Genomic DNA, 17,875 nt, shown 5'->3' with positions numbered 1-17,875 from the left:
TAATTTACACTTCGTTGCAATAATACAGAAAAATGGTACAATTAAAATAGGCAGCCTTATCGCTTTCGAGCGGTCTCTACCAGGTAAACCCTGAGAAAAAACAAACTAGATAAGGCGCAAGATGTGCAAAACTACATAAGACATAAAATCCAAATCCAAAAAATCCAAAAAAAAAATCCAATTTCTTAGACAAACTAATTGGACAAAGCAAAACAATTTAGAGATACACTTTGCTTCGCACATAGAATAGGAATAGGACATATGAATTAAGTTAATTTTAGTTATAATATTAACGTAAATGTAGAATTATGTTACAACTTTCTGTGCTATAAAATAACATCTCAAAGGCTCGGTAAAGGATGATCCATGCTACTGAGTGGAGTGCAGAGTGGCAGCCAGGACTGCAGTCGCGCCACAAGTTGCCACGAGTGGCGTCGAGGGTCGCGGCAAGTGGTGCGACGTGCCTCACGGCCGATCCCACATATTTGCTTACATTTCATTATCATCGGGCGTATTACGTTGAAATATAACCATTACTTTTAAATGTACAGTAAGTGCAGCTTAGAATTGAATAAATTGTTTACTAGAGAATGTAGTAAACTGTGGAATCGACTCCCTATAGATCTGTAGGAGACATGACCTCCAATTGTTTAAAGAAAGAATATACTTCTCCCTCAAAGGCCGGCCCACTGTGTCCATGGTCTGCGACGACTACCTTTTTAAACGTAGGCTCGTTTGTTCTCTTTACTATAAAAAATGCAACAATTTAACTCAAAGACAATCTCAATTAAAAGCTAAAAAGATAAACAACAACTTTGTAGAAACCTGGGAGTGGGCTGAATATTATCTTATTTTAATGTTCTATACTTTATGGTATTTGTATGAAAACAATAAAGGCAAATATATCCTTGAAAAGCTGAGCTAATCAACAACGCAAACATAGCGAAATGAGCAATTAGCAGAATAAACATTGTATGCCTCGATGTGCCCAGGTACATCCTACATATCACTGTATGCCTATTATAAGCTTTACAAATCTCCTTACTATCTGCGAAATCCCGGAACCATTTAAAGCAAATTGTGCAGAATCTACGTCTGTTTCATTAATTGTTCTATAGTGCTTCGATACCTGATACAAGGCTATTCTGATGTATCAAACTCGATTTTCTCCTTTACAGTGAAAGCAAAATTTCATTATTCACATAGAATAATTAATTCTCCATACTAGGAGATTGTTTATTAACTACACTTGAGATTAAATTAGAAGTATATTATTTTCAAGTTATAAAGAATATTACTGCACATAATTTGTAAGCAGTTGCGTTAACATTCATATGGAATGGGCACAGCCTGGTAATTACTTAGTCTGGTATAAGCCGGTCATAAATCCTTTTCGAGCAACTCGCGTCCCTTGGCCGTCTCATATACGATAATAGACTTATACATTCACAATTTCCTAAGCCATGACATATACAAACTTCATAGTTGATAAGTAAACATATGAGTTAATTACTGATTGGAAGCCGGATCGCTTTGAACTAAATCAATAGTCTGGTTATTATTATATGTTTTATGTTTCACGAATAGTAACAGATAAGTTAATAAAATAAAACAATAGCGCTACAACCTTTTTAGGTCTGGGCCTCAGATTTCTGTTTCAAAATCGTCTGTCAATCTAATAGGAAAGTAGGTGATCAGTAGGTGCCTGACACACGTGGTCGACTTTTTGGGTCTAAAACAAGATTTCGTCACGAAGTTTTCCTGCATCGTTGTTAAATGCGCAGAAAGCAAAAAAGTACATTAGTGCACAGCCAGGGATCGAACCTACAACCACAGGGATGAGAGTCGCACGCTGAAGCTACTAGACTAACACTGATCTACTGTAAGAGATGTGTATTTAGGCTTATTTAATTATATTCAGATTTGAAACTATCGTTTATATTTAGTATAAATCATTAATTACCAAACGTAAAGCTTCAATCATCAGCTATGGGAGCTATATATATGTAGCGCCGAATTTGGAAATGGGTGGGTAATATGGTCCGGAGGGATCGTCAAGGGAAAAGGAAACGTGGCTGTGAACAGACAGCTGGAATGACGTGAAGTGAAATTAAGAGTGCGGTTCAGGACCAGTTTCTGGTTTGCTACGCTACCTCTGACCCACTTGGGGGACATAGAAATTAAAGGCAAAGCTTCAATGAAACAATAGATTGCGTCCGCTATATTGCTTATTGTGAAAGAAAGTTCACTTTGTATATAACCCAAAATCAGAACGTTCCACTTTATGTTACTCATAATATCCATCGCTCATTTTAATGTGTTAAATCGGTTGTACTAACTTTAAATTCTGATATTTAAATCTGTGTCTTAAAATAGGCCCTTTGAACTTCCACATTTGCAACTTCAAAGACACAATCCATTATCTACAAAGTTAATAAATAAAAAAAGCAAGCGAGGCAAAGCCTATATTTAGTCAGTGAATAAATAAAAATACAGCGCCGTCTCGCTATTTCATTTTTATTTTGTTTCTCCTGGATTATAAAGGCGATTTGTCTATGCGTTTTAAAGCGTAGGACTTGCTTGACGGTCATGTATGACTGCGTAGATTACTTAATAGATTGTGAACATGAATACATGAATTACGTTCTCAGTGTTCCACTTAGCTTCTAATTGGTTGGCGTTTCCGGCAGCGTTTGCCCTCTCTGATCTATTTTGACTCCAACTATGAACACCTATATGTGTCTAATTTATGTTAAAGTTTCCGTTACTAGTCATTATATTGAATTGAGTTTGTATACAATAATCCGAGACGGAATGCGTTTAAGTGTTAGGTTACGTAATAGTGACAATCTGAGTTCATTGTGAGCGGCTTGTAAACTTTCAGTCTATTTGCTGAGGCGGCTTCACATTCTGAGGATTCTTACATTTTATTACACTTGTTACTGCTTGATATAACGGTGCTTACTGGTGCTTTAAATTTAACTAGCAAGCTCGATATAAAAATATCGAGTTAGTATGAAAATGGCAAAGTGAATTAAATTAATAGCCTTAGATTGATATATTTTGATTGATACATGTATTTTTTGGAGTCCAAGACTGTTTACTATGTTTACCCTCGCCATAAGAGTAAATTAAGAGCTCAGATATAGTTAAAAGACCGTTGACACGACTTCAAGTGGAGAGGGATGGGGGTCACACTTCTAACCGCTAGGCTAACATTGCTCATCATTATTATTAGAGCTTTCTTAATGCATGCAAAAATCCGTTAGTAAAAATTTCTTATTATGTAGTTGTGTTAGTACTCGTTTATGTTGTAAAAAATATGTTTTTTTTGGTATAGCCCCTTTTAGGTTAAAAATATATTTCCATCTCTCTCTTTTTCTCTATGCATTTTTAGATCTAATTGTCTTGGTTTGAATGATAGGGAAACGTTGAAAAATTTGTGACGTGGAGTGCCCTTTGTTTCTTAATGTTTGTTCTTCGTTTTTCATATGTCCAGCCGGATTAGGAAGTATTTTGTTAAGGTGGTTAATGATATTGTTGTATTATCATTGCTTTTATGCTGTGTTTTGCTGTTTTTTAGTTGCTAGCTTCTCCAGGTCCTGACGTTGAATTTTCCCAAGAGCGAAATATATTATATGTTGTTTTTATTTTCTTGGGAGTCATTATGTCATTCTTGTGTTGCTGTTTATTTTCAGATGGTGATTTGGATTGTCATTGTTTCTTTATAGAATCTGTGAATCATTTTTATTGCTTCACTGCTCATAATATATCTATAATTATATACACTGTCTGTAAAAAAATATCAAGTATAGATAGCAAACATAGAATTCCCGTGTCAATACTGACTCCTTGGTCTCCGGTCGCTCTGGGACCAAGCTTTAGGAATGTACAAAGGTTCTAATATTCACCCACTAATTTTCCATTAACTTGCGCATTATTAAGACAAAACTTGTCCAACAACTTAAGGTCTTAAATGCCACACTGTTTAAAACATGTACAGTAATTACACTTGCATTGAAAGTTATGTTTGTTTGATATCTTGCTTGTATGGAGGAATTAGTATTCCAGTAAAGCTATATTAATATAATAATACACAAATCAATGTGTCGATGCGGTGAAACTTAAAGATTCTGTTTAATGATGTAATATATAAACGCAAATTTTAACGCTGGCCCTAACCTAACCGCCGCCCATAGACAACTGCAATGCCGCAGATGTTGCCGACCTATGAGGGAATGCTACGCTCTTTTATTGAAGGTCCCTCCTAAGGTGTAACACTTCGGAAAAACCCCTACTAGCGACTGGTTTCACAAAGAGTTTATGCGCGACAGAAAGTTCCTTAAAAAGTCTGCACAACAGAATCTATTTACAATTTTATAGAAACCAAATCGGACACTTTAAACAAAAGTTTGTCGCAACATCGTATACCAGTATAAAGGTATATATATCACATAATATGTATGCTTCTTGGTCATGATAATGCTTTTATAGAAACACTTTAGTTAATAATCTGTTTATGGAAAATACTATTGAAAGTTTCAACGTCTTTTTGTTTTATTACCCCTGGGCATCCAATTATTTTGACATTACGCCTACGGCTTAATTCATAAATATTATTTAATTTTAAATTGAATTTGGTCAGGTATTGACTACGTGGAAGGTTTCCATAAATTATAACGTTTTTCTACAATGGCAATATCGTACGCCGCCGCGAGTTTTAAAATATATATTTGCTATATGTTTTGTTATTAATATATTAATTATACATATTCCGACAACGAAACATACGAACCATAACATATTTCAGCCATACAATGCGCAGAAGCAATAAGAACTTGGACAAACTGATCGTGGTTGCTAACTATGAAGGCAAAAGGTCACATGGCCGTTCACCAATAAGATGGCCTGATCAATCTGTTTTCAACCGCTACTCTTATTGTCTACTCCAGATGTTTCCTTGCTGAGATAGAGAGCATTATAAATAAATAAATGTTATGGCACAGTCGTGTAGTAATCCCAAAACTAAATTTATTCGACGTTGTTGTATATAAGTCTTTAAAAAACATCTACTCTAAAAAGCGATTTCAGTTTAGTCTAGTTTTAAGAAAAGCGCTTGATCCCTAAAGCTCCGTGCATTAAGTCGCTGCAGGATGTAAGTGAAACGTTGCTATCAGCCGTCAAGTGTCACGGAGAAAAATGTGCACTTCATGTTAATGTCGCAAAAAACCGGTAAACCGGTATGAGCTTTCGGTACAACAGTGTTATCGTTTACATTATTTGTTTGCAACAATCTTAAACGAATATTAAACGTTCTGGATGTATTTTAAAATTGTATAAAAAATGTTTTACAAGGTGGGATCCGATCCCAACCGCCCATGATTTTACATTCGTTTCGTTCGTTTGTCGTTTATTTGTGTTTTCTTTTAAAAACGACCAACTGGTCGTTTTAAGGTCGTTCTTCGAAGAATGGAAAATAACATATTCTCAGCATAATCAGAGCATGGTCCTTGATTTTACTTTTATGCTTATTACAAAACCCGTTTATTTTATATGGTGACTGTTTTCGTACCGAAAAATATTTCCCGATACTAGAACCGGTATTCAAGACTAGTACCGAGATTGTCACACTGTCACTGGCTCCGGGAAATTAAAATGTTCAACTCATTGTAGACTACATTATTGGCTGAACTAAGAGTTTGTTACACAATCCGCATACTTATTTCAATTGTTTAGTACTTTCAAGCCTTCACTGTAACGTCTTTAGCACATTTTTCCTCTATTAAACATGCATTTTACATAGTTTTATTAATTTTAGCGAAGATGTTTATTCATATCAATCGATTTTATAAACTCATAACCGGGATGAAGCTATTAAAAATTCTTCTAAAACAGCAAAGCTAATGGATCGAGAAATTCATCAAAGCGAAATGTTAAGAAATGTTACAGTTTTTAAAGTATGAAATAATTATAAAACTTTCGCTTTGACCTAGACTAGCACAGAGCTATCAACTTTACCAACTTCAATTTTATAAAGTTTATGGTAAAATAAAATCCTTATCGACATCAAAGCAATAAAATATTAAAAAGCATTAAAGTTATGGCGCAACAAACATTTCTGATACAAAAACGGAAAACGATAGGATCAAGATAAACACGAAACAAATGCTCGTTAAATTCTAGTTACGTCTACCGGGGACTGTTATCAACTAACTCTATTCTTACTATATTATTTGTTTTTTTTTATAGAACAGGGGGCTAACGGATAGGAGGCTCACCTGATATTAAGAAATACCGCCGCCCATGGACACTCTCAATGCCAGATGGGTCGCGAGTGCGTAGCCGGCCTTTATTATTTTTTGTTTTTATGTAATAGGAGGCAAACGGGCAAGAGGCTCACCTGATATTAAGCGATATCGCCGCCCATGGACTCTCTCAATGCCAGAGGGCTCGCGAGTGCCTTGCCGACCTTTTAAGAATTGGTACGCTCTTTTCCTGAGTCGAAGTCGAATTGGTTCGGAAATACTTCAGTGGGCAGCTGGTTCCACATAGCGGTGGTGCGCGACAAAAATTGCCTTGAAAACGCTCAGTCGTGGAACGGCGGACGTCGAAGTGATACGGGTACGGGATTTTGTATTCTGCCTCGACGTCCGATGATGAAACTCAGCTGCAGGTATTATTCCGAACACTCATCAGTACTCTTGTATTCCAGTTCTTCTAATGTACATCAGTGTTGGTCTAGTAAAGGAAAGTCGAGGAAACCGGCGCGTCTAAGACCCAAAAATCTACACGTCTCAAGTACAGAAAGAAGGCGGATCGAAATTGCCTACAGATTAAATAAACAAATGCATTCCTAGGCCATGATCTCTTATGTATTTTTTCCTTATAAATATTATGACGTGAACTAAAGTGGCTGGCGTAAAGAGCCTACAAATAATTTATTGTTAGCACAAGCTTAGCTGACAAAGCTCAACGTAAACGCTAAATCCAAAGCGAGCTTGCTTCTCAAATAACGAGCTCAAATAATAACGACCGACGCTAACTATAAATTAATAGATAATTATAAAATTGAATAATGAACAAGGCCTACGAATCTCGTCGAAAATCAAATTGTCCCGAAATTTATGTTGGAACAAAACCACAACTATAATTTTAGTGAACAAATTTGAGTTGTCAATGACATAATTTGGAATGAATTATTCAGGACCGGTTCAAGCTTATGGTAATAGCATTCTTGCCATAATTCAACTTGGCTAATAGATTAGGGAACATCGCTTCCTGCCAGCGTGTACTCGCCATACTAGAATCAATCAGGAACATGACTCCAGTTTTATTTGAATGACAATCGGATAACTTAACGAGCTCTTAAATATATAGTCTTAAGAAGTCAGCAAATACTATAAAGACGTCTTTTAATGGCTTACCCTAAGTGAATCGAGGGTAAGTTAACAACAAATAATACTTGTTCAGATGTATCTCCGATTTACAGAAAAGTATCTTAGGAAAACACATTACGTAAATATTTGGTTGATTTTATATGGGGTGCAAAGCCAATGGGTGAAAATGAACTGTTATGGGAAAGTCATTGGTACAATTTCTGAATAAAATACTGTGATAGGGTCCAATATGGACGCATAACTCGCACCGTGCTAAATCGGCTCATAAAGTAGCGAAGCCCAGGCGGCCTCCAGGGAGTACTACGCGAACGCACGCGACCCGCCATAACTAAGCTGCCGGATGCCGATCTAGGGAAATTGTTATTTTCTATTGTACTTACATTTGAATTCGAAATGAAATTCTTAGCAATTCTTCAGTTGATATTATTCTTGGACACGATCCAATCGCGCATTCGGAATGATAACGTCATGCAGCTCTAGCCGACTCACAATCCTAGTGAAGGCTTGCTTCGCGTTTTGATCTAGTTATTGTATCTAATGGCCCGCATTTGCTGACCGCCTTATGCAAACTATATTCGATTTCAAAAACATAACTCTTGAATTGAACAGCCTCCTTTTGAAACAAAACGCAATAGTGTTCTGTTTTACTTTACAATCAGCAGGTAGTCATCCATTCAGTGGTAATGTAACAAGCATTTCTCCGAGTCGAGTTATTCGCCGTGTATTTGCCTTTATTGCGCGGAACAGCTACAAAAGTTCCGCGCGGAATTGCCGCCATTACGGAACACGTCTTGTGCTCTGAACCGTTTTCTTTTCTCTGATATTATTACGTAAGACGAATCGTTTCTCAATTCAGCGTTTACTAGACTGAATTTCTTCATAAAAAATTGCTAATACTGGTAACACCATCCGTAAGTGTTTTTATGAAGTTTTTATTACGTTCAAATTATTTTATGGTTTTTAACAAAGATTACAAGAAATACAAAGATTCATAAAAAAAATTACACGTTGATAAGAATTTCATCAAGATATTAAAACCCGTAATTCAAAGAAGCAGGTTTACGTTGATAAGTTAGCGCTACATAAGTCTTATTACGCTTATTCATCAAGTCTAAGTGAAAATAAAAAGTGTGAAGTGGCTCTTTAATCCAATATTGAGTGTGAATTGGTCGTGTTGGGACAGCGGTGCAGCGGGCGTCGTTTGGGGCAAAGATGGGGTCGTTTTAGCAAGGGTTCAATGGGATTAGCCCTTCCGAGGGAAGCGATAAACTAATATGCGGAGGTGAATTGGCTTCAGCCGGACGTGACCGTTCTCCGTAGACCCGTTCACGTCATAGGGAAAGTGCTTACAACTCACAGGTGCAAACATTCGTGACAAACCCGTGTTTACGATAAATGCGTATAAAAATGGCTTTATATTATTGATTTATTTGCCTTGTTTGAAGACGATGTTCCAGGTAAAACTTGTAAGTCAGTTTAATTAATGTAAAAATGTTTTGTACTTTTGTTTTATAAATTATTTAATTTGACTCCTGAGTTTGTTTAATTAATTACAGTAAATGGTTGATTGTTTTTGTGATATATTAAATTTCTTCATCTTGTCCGTAAATTATATTCGAGTATTCAGGTGGTGGCAAACTGTTCTTCACTCAAGGTGATCTAGGAGCTTGGTGAAAAAAGCTGGGTAGAAATACGACACGAACGTGTATGGTAAATATTATGAGCGTAAACAAAGCTAGATAGATAGAGGATGTGGTTTGGAGCAAGTGGTCTCGGTTTTCCAAGTAACGGTATATATATTAATTAATAATGTTTAAGATTTATTAAAAATGACACTACAACTAGAATACAATAATTAGTAGCTTACAATACCTAAACTAATACATGTGTGTGGTCGTTTATTCGTGGTATTTTTAATGCTGGCATTTCCTTGCTGTATTCCGATAGTCATATGTTCAGTGAGAAAAACCCCAGCTCTAGGGTTACCGACACAATCTACCAGACGACACTTGTACACTAACTCCAAAGTCAACATAATTAATTAACTGTTATAAACGCGATTGAATTGTGCCAAAGTTTTTGAAGCTTATCATAATACAACGCAGCATGAATGAGGTGTGCTTTTTCGATTTTAGTTTTAGGTGCTTTCTTAGTTAAGTGACATTTGTCTCAAACAGATTTCTATTATATACTAAGCTGCCTATTTCAGTGCACAACTGTGGACCAGGTTCTTCTGATTAACAAGATTAGAGCATAAGTGAGGGGTTATAAGCAACTTGTTTGCGGCTAAAGTTTCACGACTTTTTACACATATCTAGAAGATGATTTAATAATGACTTAAAGAAACCATTAGTATTGAAACTTTTTCCTGGCTGTATTTGCTAGAGGACATTTCCCGTGAAACAAAAATTAATTTAACGGCCAACATATTTTAAGCGGGCCCTTAATTTTAGACTCAAATTAACAATATTGGTCAAATAAAAATGTCATATATATAATTTTCTAGTGTCATGATTTATATAAAAAATAAATACTTTTATACTGTTACTTATTATACATATAAGATACAATTTTATTAAAAATCCCTTTTACAGGAGATAACAAAACATTATGAACCATAACAATTTCGTTTGCTGGATCCTTGTTGATAAGTTCAAACAGGTATTATAATAACAAGTATAATTTAATAAAATATTTCGGTCATAAATCATTAGAAACGTATATCTAAATAATTTATGTCAAAAATAGCTTGGGCAATTAGTGGTTCCCACTTATCACACAGGTTATTTTATTATTGTATTCTGTGACACGATTTTGATATTTATAGACACATTTTACGCGCCGGCACCAACTATTATTTCAAACAATCCAATATAAAATTATTCGTATTATATATCCAGAGGGAATAATAACATGATGTCTTGCAGAACTCGGGCCAAAAAGTATGATAACTTTAGGCAACGTGGTAGAGTAGCAAAGTAGGTGATATCATAATATAACCTGGCACAGGCCAATTCTCGACCGGCTGACTGCGGACTTTACTTATCATAACGGTCGAGTTCAATTTATTCATACGGTTTTGAAAATACCTTATTATTTTGTTTTACTCACAAGTAATATTTACTTAATTACTTCAATAAATAATAAACAGCTCAAATATTAGACTTTCCTCCAAATTAGATTTTGTTCAAGTTGGATCTGGACCTCAGATTTCTGTATCTGTTTAGTGATCGTTTACGTTTCACTAATAGGCAAGTAAGTCCATCAGGCTTCTGTGTCGTTGAGTTTTGACGTCTAAGGAATGCCGGTTTCCTCACGATGTTTGCCCTCACCGTACGGGCGATTGTTAAATGCCTACACAGACTGGAAATTCATTGGTTTACAGGGAGATCGACCCTGCGACTTTAGGGATCAGAGTTTCACACTGCCACTAGGCCAACACTGCTTTGAAATCTGGTATATATTTATGTGAAATATGTATCGTATGCTTTGCTATATGTTACGTTACTATGCTACGAGGACTAAAAAATGTCAAGCGTAATACATCGCACTAAAACCGGTTAATATTTTTTTTATAAAAAAAAATGTAAATTATGGTATATAATAAATAGATAAAAAATTAATAGTATAACATGGGTGCGGTCTGTAGGTAAAGTTTCCCTGCTTTGTCTCAAGTCACTCCTTTGACAGCAAAAGCAATTTCCTTTCGTTTCAATCCCATGATATTGCCTCACTCAGACCTGACGGTTTATAAACTATACGAAGAATTTTCACTCAAGAAACTCTCTTTTACACCCTTTGAAGTCATTTTTGTTGAAAATAAATCATAGCGAAAGATGGAATACATAAAATGTACAATAATGTTCAAACATTTGTTTACCTACCAATATATGTATGTACTTTTTGTTACCACTCAGTATGAATTTGCTGTGGAATGAAAGCCTATCCATATACTCTCACACCCTCTTAACTAGTTTGGAAACCATTCTCCCAATACCTTCTTAACGGTAAGCTTATTGTTTGCTGCGAATATTATATGGGAGAAATAAATAAATAATTACAAAGGAAATAATTCAATAAAAACATATAATTAATTACGTAATTCCGCTGTGCTGTGTGATGGTGTAACACTGGTTGTGTGTTAATGATGAGGGTGACATAGCGCTGATATTATTAATACAAATAGTATTGAACTTATTCCGTAATGGCTTAATTAAACAAGTCAAGGCTTGAACAGTGATCGTTGACTGAACTATAAAAATACAATGTTTTTTTTATGTTCATAATATTTAAGAACATAATTATTTCCAGCGAATGAAACGTTGACATAGAGTGTCGTAGATTTAGCGATTACGTAGTACGCTACGAAAGTGTGTAACGGCGTAGCTTAGTGTTGAGTGGATCGCGCTTCGTTATGTAATTTGCAGCGCTCATTAACGGAGCCCTGTGACCTCTTCAGGATCAGACATTTAATTAAAAAAAATATTTCAAAAGGTTAAAGCATTCACACATATACCCAAAAAGCAGGTATGTAAAGGGCTGTATCATATAGAATTAGTAAGTTAAAAGTACAAAGTTATTAACAAGTGTAGCCAAAGTTAATGAGCAAACAACTGAGCAGTGTAGATGTGTACCGTCTGTGCTCCAAAGGACATTGTCAAAACTCCATACGAACGGAAACATTGTAAGGAAAACGGCACTTAGGGGGTCTAAAAAAGTCGAAGACAAGTGTCATGCACAGAAGGCTCAACGTACTTGTCTATTAAGAAAAATAAATGATATCTGAGGCCCAGAGCGCCACCGGTTTTTATATATTACTAGCTGACCCGGCAATCGTCGTTTTGCCATGTATATATTTTTTATTTTTTTTAGTTCAATAAAAATAATAATATAATTAAAAATAGGGGTTGATCTTAGAAGGGTGACAATTATGGGCTGTATGTATTTTTATATGTTGTATCATAACATAATAAAAACAAAAAAAAAATGGCTAAAAAATAAAATTACTCGATCCTTTTCGGAGGAGTATGGGAACGAACATGTGTGACACGAGAACATTGTGAATTGCCCAATAATCTATTCCGACCATACTAACAACCAATGTAAATTTTGAGCCACATTAATAATTCCATTTCGCATGGTCGCTAAATATTTATTAATTTCACGTATCATTATCAATAATTGTAAAACGGAGAAGGCTTATAAAAATTTATTACGCAATGAAATAGCGCAATAAAAGCCTATTATTAAGGTGTTAGGTTTTATTTTCCTCCGCCGATAAAAGAACGATTTTGTTTAATAATTATTTTTCTTATATCCAATACAAATGGCTTATAGGCGCTTAGGCAAGCTATTTTAAGACATGGAGCACGAAAATGTAATAAGAGTATTGGTTTACTATTATTTTTTATCTAATTTTATAAGGGGCTTGTGTGGTTGTAGGGGGACTAGGGCACTAGCCACCTTGTAACCCTTCTACCCCTAGTTGTACCCTACTGAACCTAATTTAGAAAATTATTTTACTAATAGCTACGCTACTTGTATGTATTATATATTAACCAGAAAAATTAAAATATTTGTATTGATAATATATGTTTATATTACTCCAATTATTAATTAAGTCGAAATTACCGTTCATTCAAGTGTATAATAAATACGGTTATTTACATATACGGCCATTTTACAAAACAAAATTAATTTTACTTTTAAAAAACCACCGATAACTTTGCCCGAATACCTTACGACAACCTTATTAACATATACACGGAAAAATTAAGGGAAAGAGACCAAGGAGACAGCTCACAACGATGGACCAACCAGGTATCAACAAACCTGGGCACTAAGGTCAACGCTATTCAAATAGCTGGAGATCGTCAAAGATGGAAACAGCAGTGCAGCAGCAGGCATCGCGGCGCTCAGCGGCGAAAATCGGAGGAGGAAAAACATCGACCAAAATCGATCAGTTAATCTTGTATAAAATTCTCTTGAACTTGAAGGAAGGAACCAAAAGAAGAAGATATTTACTATTAGTCGACGATGAATAGAAAAATAATTAAGTACCTCTGTAAGTAATTATGTCCAAGCACTCATTTTAAACTTAATATACACCAGATCTAAGAGATGAGAGTCTTTGATACTATCCCAACGGATATTTCATCGGAGTGTATTAGTTGTTGTAATGTAAGTGAGCGATTAAGGCAAGCTAATCAAGTAGAGTAGATATCCCGCGAATTGAATGTTTTATTCAAGCTCTAGGGCTGGCTTTAAACCGTAAACTTTTACGTTTTACTGCGCACTTCGCGTAATCACACTTAAACTTAACTATGGCGAATACTTGTCTAAGATTTGTTTTAATTCAATTGTAAATTAATTATTTTTGTAGTTTTGTAGTTGATATGACGCCATTGATGTGTTAAATTCATTAATACAGACCTACCAACTATCCAATTACTAATGGCAATATACATTTAACGATAACGACGAATTATTGGTATAACGAACGATTGGTTATGGTACCCAGTTACTTACTTAAGCATTCAACACAAAAAACACAGAAACGGAACAAATATTAAAACCAAGAGACTCAGCAATCTTCAAAGATATCTTTTAAATTTCAGTACACTTGTATGTTACAGTAAATGCCCGTAAAGGTACATCTAAATGGTAACAAAAAATCTTAGGATATAGTGTTTTTGGTTAGGTTAATTTTTTTATAAACTATGTTTTACTAATGACGGTTGGTTAATAGATTCATATGATAAAATATTTAATTTGATAAAATCTTACATAAAGCTTTGCTAAACGTAATTAAATAACGTTCTCTATTGAATACTAAAACATTATTACCGTAAACATAGCTTAGAGTAACTCATCAAATAAGTTTTAAAAGCTTATCGAATTTGGTATGACAATATGTTATATCCACATTATCTATAAATTTTATATATATTTATATAAAATTGCAAATTGCAATTTTATTAACCGATTTTACACAAACACTATATCTAACTGTATGTACGCCAGAGGCAAGTTTATTTATCCTATTGCAATGAAGATAAGCATCGCATCCCGAGGGTATAAGCTTTTTCTATAATATCGCCTGATAACGTCTTTAATAGGTACTTCAAATACACACGTATAGAACTAAAGCCTTTAAAAATATCTCAGTTTTATGGAGGTAATATAAAATGATGTACTTAGTATAACAATGATTGTTATTCTGTCTTTAGGAATAAAACACATGTTTGTACATTTGTGTAGAGGCTTTTAGTTAATTGAAAAATTGTAAGGTAATTGTTTTGTTCTATATCAATATAAATCTGATTCTGATTGATATTCTATTCCGCAATTATAGTATCATTACTTCCTGCAATTATAGGTTATACAAAACTTCTTCCAAGTGCCTAAATCGCAAAGCAATAGAATGCCTTGTACTACTGTCTCCCTCAGCTTAATGAAGTCATAATATCACAGTTCTGTAATTGCAAATTAAATAGCGAAATAATTAAATGTTTCAGATAATAAATGATCCGCGTAACATTATTAATGTTCACTTGTTGTAGCATCATTAGCGAGCCAATTACATTATGAAAATTCAGGCGTTGGCGTAATTAAACCTAAATTAATTACGCTGCGTATATCCCATTACTATATCACGAAATTGGTCTTTTTAAGTCTTATGGTAGGCCTAAACTTATCACGATCGACACTGAAGCAAAACATTATAGAAACAACGTGAACTTACATAGAGGAGAGAAAATCCTCAGGCGGCGCCCATAGCAGGATAATCACTAAACAAGCCGAGGGTACACAAACAGATCATTCAAGTGGGCGCGCGTTTTGGCGCGTTGTCACAAGCACTGCACTGCCGAGCGCGGGAACACCAAAAACACGTACAGCCGCAGCGACCGGCCCCCAGGACTGACGCGGTCCGGCGCGCGCAGCGACGCATCTTACTCCCTCACACATTCGCTGCTAAGCGCTGAAAAAAGCGTCTGAACCTCTTAAATTATCATGCTCTAGTAATTTTAAAATAAAATAATTATTCTCACAGGTATGATTTTTTAAAATGATAATTATAAAAAGCTGTTATATAACTAAAATTATCTATTGTAATATATAACAATTGAGTAGGTTTAAAAACTCATATAAGCGCTACAATTTTTAAGTTGTAGGTTTTAAAAACCATGTCACCATAAATTACTAATAAAATTACGTATGTGAAATCTGAAAATAAGGCGCTATATAAGCAAGAGTACGTTATATTATATAGCGTTTAAATCGCTGAAAGATCAACAACGCAGCAACCCCGCCCCGCGCGCCTTAAGGGGCCCAAGAGGCGGGGCGGGGGATGCGCGCGCACAGGATTCGCAAACGATCGCAGTTCACCATTTTACATCCACAGTATTGTGACATTGAAATTCAATTTTGCTACGCTCACCAAGAATATTCTTTTCATTGTGTGTCAGATAACCTCTTGACAAAAAGCATTCATCATCTATTTTTAACCCATTTTAACGAAATTCGCTTCATTATGTGGATTTTTTATGGGACAATTTATTTAGATAATAATATTTGTGTATAATTATCAAGGCAGACAATTATACAAGCAATTACTTTAATAAATTTTCTTAATATGTTTAATATTGACTTCGCCGGTGCTATAAACTTTAAACTACCAATTCTACTATATCCACATTATTGATTGGTGGAAATGGTTTATCTATTATAAATTATAGTGATGAAATCGTGCAGTTCTAACAGATAAAGATAAGTACATTTGACTTTACTCTTTAGTATAGATATTGGCAGATGACTAGATTTTGGGTGGGTCTAAAAACGTTCTTTCGCGTCACTAAAATAAGAAATTCGGCTAATCTTGGAGAAGATACGTTGTATACAAATAATTGTCCATATAAACGTTTAGACTTGTAAAAGATAAAATTACAATCGCTATATACAATTTGAAATCGTAAGTTTAATTTTGAAACATATGATTTCTAATAGAACTAATAATGTCTTACATTTTTGGAAATTGCTAATATATTTTCTTCGTTGGTTACGTTATAAAGTTTACTGCCGAAGTAGTAATCGGGAGAATTTGGTTTTGCTATAAATTAATCTTGATTTACTAAGAAAAATATATCTGTATATATGGCAATAAGGACATTGTACCAAAACCATTTAAATTTCTTCCTACTAGCCTGTAGAAATCATTATTCTGTTAATAATATAGTAATGTGATGACGCAGTTGTACCGTAATGTAACCTATAATTATGTAATAATATAACTTAATACCTATCATAAAATTCTACAAAATTATCTAAGATAATTTACACGCTATTATGACTGACTATGCGCACCAAATAGTTTTGTATCATCTATGTATTATACATATGCTATATATATGTTCATATTAGTGTTAAAAAATCCTAATCTATATAGTTGTACAGTTTGCCAGCCACTGGACTGTGAAATATCTGGTTAAATTGTTATGTATTAAATGTCAGGAGTCAGGAGTCTCTATATATTATATGAAGTGTATGTATGAGCAAGCTGGACTAGATAACTAAATATATATGAGAGGATGTGATGTAAGAACCCAACACTACAGATCCTAAACCCTACAGACGTACATTAACGAATAAATAGTGAATTTATAAATAAGTAAGGGATGTCTGCACTAAGAGACCTAAAGTAACAGACGGAGCCCTACGGATAGGATCAAAGGTTCAAGGTCGTGGTATTATTTCAGAGCTATCAGGCAGGCTCACCACGAAAATAAAGGGCTTGAAGAAATCTTCACCACTTTGAGAGGAAGCGAGAAATGAATAAAACAGAGCAATATTCAAATCAGATTTATTGTTATGTAACCATATCTTAAATACTACTTACACCTATTTACACATACATAATAATATTCTTTCACGCACCTCCAGGTGTTGAAATTTAGAACAACCGTGTCAGCAGTTGGTCAATTTTCAAATGAAATATCTAGAATAATCTAAATAACTTCTGTTAAAGTCCCGTTCGAAATATTTGTTATATTCGAATAAATGTATAATGACATGGAGATTTTCTTCTTAAGCTCTATTTGCGAGAAAAGCGATGGATAAAGGAATACCAAACGATTTACTGAGCGGTACATTACTACGCTAAGTTAACCCGTTCGCGGATATAATACGTTAAAAGTAGTCATGTTGCAGACATCTAGGAAATAAGTATGCTATACTTCCCTGGGACAATACATCACGTGAAGATAAAAGTAGAGGGTTTGAGGCAATCTAGTTTATGTCTAAGTGACATAAGTTTTATTATAGCTGAAAAAATGCCACAACATCTATAGCGTTTTCTTGTAATAGCGCCATTTCTTTTTCAAAATGGGCGATCATCCTTCTGTTAAAGCAGACAATCGTCCATATGATTTTTATTGATTTAATTACAATATTCTCCTATATATTATAGTGCTAGGTTATTA

The 17,875-nt window shown here is 34.6% G+C and overlaps 1 protein-coding gene across 1 annotated transcript in view; it reads right to left on the bottom strand.

The window, feature by feature from the left end:
* LOC123707617 (hemicentin-2-like) overlaps positions 1 to 15,304 on the bottom strand; it is a 61,425-nt gene extending 46,121 nt beyond the window's left edge. The window contains exon 1 of the mRNA XM_045657846.1: positions 15,142 to 15,304. The gene's annotated coding sequence lies outside the window, so the exon portion shown is untranslated. The remainder of the gene's footprint in view (positions 1 to 15,141) is intronic.
* Positions 15,305 to 17,875: the final 2,571 nt, after the last annotated feature.

The sequence above is a fragment of the Pieris brassicae genome, chromosome 3 (assembly GCF_905147105.1).
Source record: "Pieris brassicae chromosome 3, ilPieBrab1.1, whole genome shotgun sequence".
In the NCBI taxonomy this organism is placed as follows: domain Eukaryota; kingdom Metazoa; phylum Arthropoda; class Insecta; order Lepidoptera; family Pieridae; genus Pieris; species Pieris brassicae.
This window is presented reverse-complemented; position numbering and strand designations above follow the sequence as displayed.